Consider the following 7,598-nt stretch of genomic DNA (forward strand, 5'->3'; position numbering starts at 1 on the left):
AATAGATTAAGAAACAATGACGCCTCAACTTAACCACGGGTTGAAACTCTGTTAAAACTCTTCCAGCGGCGGCCGAACAGAGCTGCACAAGGAGTTCTGTAACCTTCCTCCTCACAGAGCTGCTTCTACTATGGCAGGCTCTTTGGAAGCAGCCCAAATCATGATGCTCCCTCCACCGTACTTCATATGAAGTGATTCAAGGTACATGTAAGCCTGTTGTTCTCCATGTTGTCAACTTTATTTGTTGTACTTTTGGAGGTACTTAGGAGCAATAACAGTTTTATTTTAGTCACACTGTGATTGTTTATTTGCTAAACACATAAAATTAGTTTTTGTTGTATTGGATGCATTTGACTTACGGAAGTTGCAGATTTGTTAAGTTTTTATCATCATTTTAAGTACAAACTGGAATACTCCAAATATGTTCAACTTAAAAGCCTCATAAATCCTCATCAAGGAACAATTTGAACCTTTTCACCACATGTTTTTTCGAAGTAATTACACTAAGTTTTCAGGATTTTGCCACGATGAGCACTCCTGAGCTGCACACTCACCGAGGATCAATGGAGCGTGCCAATGACCAGTTTTAATCTGCCCACAAATTACATTTCTCAGATTTACCACAACACTGAGGATGTGTTCATTAAAAATTAATGATGCAAGAGTTTATTGCACCGGTTTCAACACCAACGCATAAAACTGGCTTTTTGCTAATGCCGGCAGGCTGCAGTAACAATCTGTAGCCAATAACCATCTATTCAGCTGTATAGTTATACAACTTGAGCCACGATTGTTCATATTTCTTGACGTGCTGACAACAGCTTTACTTGAATTATTAGAACCCCTCCAAAAAATCTGATGCAGAATCTTTACACAGGACTGACCTTATTTCAAAACGTCACCACCTGCAACCCGCCAATCATAAATCTGTCCACGTCTATTCTTAGCAGTATAAATTAACTTGACTGTTCCCATGCAGACATACATGTTATAAAGTACTGTAATATACCTTGATAGATTCTAGCAAACCAACCATTGACTACCATTTTCATAATCTTTTGTCAGCTGCAAAGCTCCAAAGCAGTTTTTTTTAACTCTGTTACTATTTCAGAAAACTCATGTTTATACTTTTTTTTTTTTTTTTTTTTCAAATTTGATCATTGTAAATTGCTTGTTTTACTTTTCACTCAATTTGACTTAACTACAAAGTCACAAATATTTACAAGGCCTTTTCTTTTTTAAATCGCATATCTACAAAATGTATTATTTTTCAACTAATCACCTTTCAGATGCATCTGCAACATCACGAGAGTCCATTTCTGGTAAGTACAGTTCATTGGTCATGCTGTGTGGAGACATACGCCTATATGAGGTCCAATAGTTGCCTAAACCATACCCTGTAGTCCAAGGAATTGTCTCAAGACTTCCGAACACACGTGGAAGGATAAACAAACATTTCTGCAGCATCCCAAATGAGTGCAGAGGTGTTTGTCATCCATTTGCAATCATCATGACCACTCTCAACCATTATTATAGAAAAGCCTTACTCTGGGGGGGTAGGGGGGGGTGTCACCAAGAACCCGATGGCCTCTTTGACAGAGGCATTGGTTGTCCTCCCAAAAAGGCTCCACCTATCAGACCTGTTTAGCGGAGTTTCAATATGAAAGTGATTCCTTTCTACGAGGGACATGAGAACACACTCCTGTGGTCTGTTGAAACAAAAGGTCAAACTCTTTGGTCTGGAGATCAAATATCACATGTGGAGGAACCTTGCATAACCTGGACAAATACCACTCCTATAGTGAAGCATGGTAGTGGCAGCATCATGTTAAAGGGATTGTTTTCAGCAGGGATACAAGTCGGGGTTGAGGTAAAAGTTGACAGCAACAATATCTGGTGTTGTTATTGATAAGCTGCTACAGAACAACGTGGACCTCAGCCTGGGGCAACAGTCATCTTCCAACTAGGCAGCGACCCTCAGCACACGGCCGAGATAACACAGGAGTGGCTTCCAGACCTGAACCTGATTAAAGTCGCCGCATCCAACGTGATGGGACGACAGTGGTTCAACAAATAGAAGTGGGATAAAGACTAATAATGGGTGGGCCAAGTTTGTAGCATCGTACAGGAAGAGTAACGAACCAGAGTATTTAGCAAAGGCTGTGAATATCTATAATGTTCAGGTTTCAATGTTTGTGTTTTTCACCAGCTTTTACATTCCAGTGGAGCAGAACACTGGTAGACACACCTACTCGCACATTAAAAGACATTGTCATTACTTCATAGATACATCCAAGAAACACAGATATATTACACATATTACAGAGCATCTTCCTCCTATAATATCCAGATTACAGAGCAACTTCCTCCCCTGGGTTTACCAGGTATCTCAGTTAAAAGCAGTGTTATTGCCTATTGATCCAAACAGTGGTTAATACTTTGTCTTAAAACTTTAAGAACATTAGGAAATCCTTCATTCAAACAAAAATGGCTTCTTACTCTGTGACAAAGCCTGAGCAGTGTGAGAGCTGTGTGGAAACAATGTGGTTGCAACAAAATATCACTTTTTTTTGTGTAATTTCAGAGTGAAAACAGGAAAGGAACTGTGTGTGACAAACTTGATGAAATGTTAGCCCGGAACATTACTGCTGAATAAGTTTGTGGCACGCAGGAACTCATTATTGAACAATGGCACACTCAGTGTCACCGTTCTTTACGCCGTGCTGTGTTTTCAATCGGTCCAACTAAAGCAAAAACAAATTAGGGACTTGAAAAATGGCCGCTGGTGAATTGTAGTTTAACAGATGATGGTTGAGAACAGTTTACCTGAATATTGTGACTCCTGCTTATGTGGTTGGTGCTGATGGTCTCCGTGGTTTGGCGTCACACCAGCACATCAAGAGACTGGAATAAAACCTGCTCATGTTATCACAGACCCATGTGTATTCAGCTTTTGTCGGACTTAATCCCCGTTATTTTTGTTGCATTGCTCCTCTGTACGGCATCAAAACCAATTAAAGACGTCTGGATGGCTGCAGAAAGCGATCATTCTTTCATTCCAACAATAAAGGAGGCGGAGGAGCTCATAATGTGAAAGTGTTTGTGTTTCTATTCCATCATTTGTTTCTCCTTATCGTGGTTAATTTTATTTACTGGTGAATTGGAAATCTGACTCACAATCTTGAGAGCGAGTTACACTTAAAGATACAGCTGGTAGATTTTTGGTAATTCCATATTTGTCCAGTGGGTGGCAGTGATATGCCACTGTGAAAATCTGAAGTCAATTTGTTAGTGTTGACTCGCTGCTACTGTAACGCTATGAGCTATTGTTTTTAAATTCACTAATTCTTTGAATTAAGGCGTTTTCGAATGAAAGCCCTGATCTAGAGATAGATAGATAGATAGATAGATAGATAGATAGATAGATAGATAGATAGATAGATAGATAGATAGATAGATAGATAGATAGATAGATAGATAGATAGATAGACAGATAGATAGATAGATAGATAGATGATGGAGGAATGATTGAAAAGTGGAGTATTTTCACATAATAGCAGCACTTTAATTGGACAATGTGACGCTGTAGGATCTCCAAGTTTCACATCGATTTGTTTCACCGTGTGAAGAGGCTCAGGCTCCACACTGATGATATGACTCCGTAGTAAGTGTTGTAATAACAAACAATCATATTTCAGAGCTGAGGTGTTTCTCATGGTGCAGTGTAACATCACTCCGATCCCTGATAATTAAAACCAGCAGGAGGAGGAACTGCTGTTCTGCTCTCTCATCTGGACCGCTACTGCCATCCTCTGGACGGCCTCGGGATAATATGCAGGTAGGCGAGTGTATTTAAATGTTTTCACATGGGTTTCCACTCATGTCTGGTTTACATATACCTCCTGATCAATCAAGATGAAATGAGACGGACACTAATTGGAAAATCCAAAGGCAATATATAAAAGCTATTTGAAGTAAGACACACCAGAAACTGGTAACAGAAGCTTTATTTGCATTGTTACGTTTGTTGGATATATACTTACATATTTCAAAAGACCTGAAGCTTTGTGTTCATCGTTTTTTTAAACTTTGAATGGATTTCTACACATGCCATAGTAATCACTCTCACAGATTAATAAGTGATGATGAGATGTAGTGGTTCACCGTGGTTATATATAATACAATACAATACAATACAATACAATATAATATAATATAATACAATATAATATAATATAGTATAGTATAGTATAATATAATATAATATAATATAATATAGTAGTATGCAAGTGACATGTAGTCATCAAAGCTCTACCCGCCAGTTGTTAATGCTCCATTTGTTGCAGCCAAAGCTCAGACTTCACCTGAGCAGATCAGAAACCTGTGATCGCTGCGGTCTTCCTCCATTCTGCTTCACAAGCAACTCTCGCTATCAGGCTTCATGCTGAACAAGCGTGAGCCGTCCTTTATTCTGTAGCATTTACAAGCCTTTCCAGGACAGAAACGGCATGTTGCTGGCACCACATTGCCTCACAGTGGAGAAGATGTCTCACTGTGTTCAAGTGTAACGACGCGTAAATATAAAATCTCATCTTGATGACCTGAAAGCTCAATTTTGGCGTCATCAGATGGGAGAACCTGCGTTACGCCGCAAGCCTTTCTGTGATGTGATAACTGCAGTGAAGTCCACGTTGAAAACAGGAGCACAACAGGTCAACCTGGAAGATTAAAAAATAAATAGATAAAAAAGGTAAATCTCAAGCAGAACACGTTGATGTGTGTTGAATGGAAATGTCAGCCAATCAGCAACCACAGCTTGTTTGAAACTCCAATCAAAATCAACGACTTTGTACTTGTATCATCAGTTAAAATCTAGAAAACACACATTTTTACATTAACTGTGCCTGTTTGACCCCACGTGTGTCTGAATGGTGTGTAACAAACAATAGAGTAATAATTCGGGCCTTTTTCACTGTAATAAAGCCCATCAGGTAATAACTTGCCACTGTTGTATTAAAATATTTGATCCATTATCATAACATTTTTCCAATAATCTGATAAATTACTACATGAATGAAGTCGCATTACAATTTTTTTTTATAAAATATTAGAATCAAACAATAATAAGGGCTGTATTTCTTGGAAATGAATGCCTGTTTTGACAAGTTTTGTGCAGTTTCTTTATGAAAAAATCAATATACTTTCATTGAGGATACACACTGCAACACTCGCTTATTATTTTTTAATCACAATATTTTATTCTGAACAGTTAACATATTATCTCAACCACACATACAAATATGGATCATTTCCAAAATCGCCCTCAAATGTTCAGTTTAATCCAAATTAAACAGAAATTAAAAAAAGAACAATTTACTCTAATTACTTACTGTTAAATAAAGATGACTTCATTGCTGCTCATCAGTGAGTGCACAAGATGTTATTACTACTACTACTACTACTACAAATAATAATAATAGTAATAATAAGAATGAAAATAATATACATACATACATACATACATACATACATACATACATACATACATACATACATACATAATTTACCAACCTGCTTATGAAAAAGTATGAACAGAATTATATTGCTGCAGGTTGTAATACTACTTATCTATCTCTAGGTGGCAGCACAATGTTAAACAATGAAAGGCCAGACTTTAACTTCATCTCCACTGCATTGCCTGGACCAGGGGTTTTGCGACCTGCGGCTCTGGAGTTACATTTGGCTCTTTAATGCCCTCCTGTTGTGGCCCCATGAAGCTTTCAGAACAGGATATCTAAAAACAAATTTCATCTTATTTTTAGCTTATTTACACACCAGTCATTTTCAATGGGACACTTAACTCCGGGCAAAAAACGCCTTTAAAAAAAATAACAAAACCAGGAAAAGAAATAGCATAACCACTATAAGTGGAGGAAAAATGCTAAAACAGCTTGAAGAAATAAAATGACAACAATGACTAAAATTTGAAAAAAGCTTAAAAATGAGGAAAAACATGCACAACTGCTTTAATGAGAGCCACAGTGGTTCAAACGCTCCAAAGTCATAACTGGCTAAAAAAAGAAGGAGAAGAAGAAGAAGAAGAAGTGTGAAACCGCAGAGGTTTGGTCCAAAAACTGTAATGAACTGTTTCCCATCCTAAATTGTAATTAGAATGGATGCAAATGTCTGTATGTATATCCAAACTACACATACTTCAGGAGCTGCGTTCGCCTCAGTTTAAAGGTTAAATGTGTTTTGCGGCTTCATTTAAACGTGATTCGGTGGAAAGTGAAATGTCTCTTTTGGACATAAAGGTTACCTCCCGATCAGCATTCAACATATTACAAATATAATGCCAGTGGATGCAGAATTATTCACATGGGGGGAATCCTGGTTTTTAGTGTTGTTAAAGTCAGAAGGGAGCTATCTGGCCTCATGTGGACTGGACAGCAGAGTTGGACACTTTGATTGTTGCCTTTTCTCATTAAAAAGTGTTTTTTTGGCATGTGTTTGGTCTCATTGTTATGAGCCATTTGGGGGGGGGGGGGGGGGGGTCATACACACCAGATTGATGAGGAATTTTCACTTGAAAACGAGTAAATGGGGCCTGAAAGTCCAAAACAGGTCTCTCTAGAAAATAAGAATGGAACTTCCTGCATAAATAAGGCCTGATAAGTACATTTCTGTCCACAGTGATGTAATGGATAGCGCTTTCGCCACACAGCAAAAAGGTCTGGGTTGAAATATTGTTTGAGCTCTCTCTGTGTGGAGTTTGCACGTTCTCTCCGAACTTGTGTGGGTTTCATCTGGCCACTCTGGGTCCTCCCATGGCCCAAATGTGAGGTTAATTGGTGACCGTAAGTGAATGTGAGTGATGGACTGGTGATCTGTCCAGGATTAACCCTGCCCTGGCTCATAGTCAGCTGGGGTATGCTCTGGCGCCGTACGACCCTGCATAGGGGACGGCGTCGGCTATGGCTCTGGTTCAGTTGGAAGCGTGGTCGTCTATCAATCGGAATGTGCCTGGTTTGAGTCTTCATCCACTCTTATGGTACGAACAAGACTTCAAGAATTTCCCTCCTGGATTAATGAAGTATTTCTATTCCGTTCAAAAGCAGTATAGAGGATGGATGAATGTAAAAGTAGCCTTAGTAGATCTGTCTGTAATCTAATAAATGCTCTTCAAGATCAGAAAACTCGATCCTCAAAGAGCAATACTGTAGAGAAAGTATTTGTCAATGCCGATGGGGGGGGGGGGTCTGTCTGTGCCTCAATCTGCGTATCTGACGTCAGCACATTCAGTATTGGTAAAGTATCTGTACTTTTTTTTTTATCGTTCCATCTCTTTTTGGGTTGGTGGCTAAACATTTTATAAATCCGCCCCTGTCATTTCTCTAACACAGATATCCCGTCATATTTTGTTTGTATCTGTAATTTTATTTTTATTTTTTTAGGTTTAAAGTGTTAATCAATATCCACACACTTGAATGTGAACGCGTCGGGCTCCACGTGAGTCAGAGGGGGAGGAGGCGGCGCGCGGAGCTCACTTCAAAGCGCCCGTGCAGCGAGCCGCCGCTTCATTCATTCACGCGCTCCTT

This window comes from Lipophrys pholis (genome assembly GCF_963383615.2).
Source record: "Lipophrys pholis genome assembly, chromosome: 1".
In the NCBI taxonomy this organism is placed as follows: Eukaryota; Metazoa; Chordata; class Actinopteri; order Blenniiformes; family Blenniidae; genus Lipophrys; species Lipophrys pholis.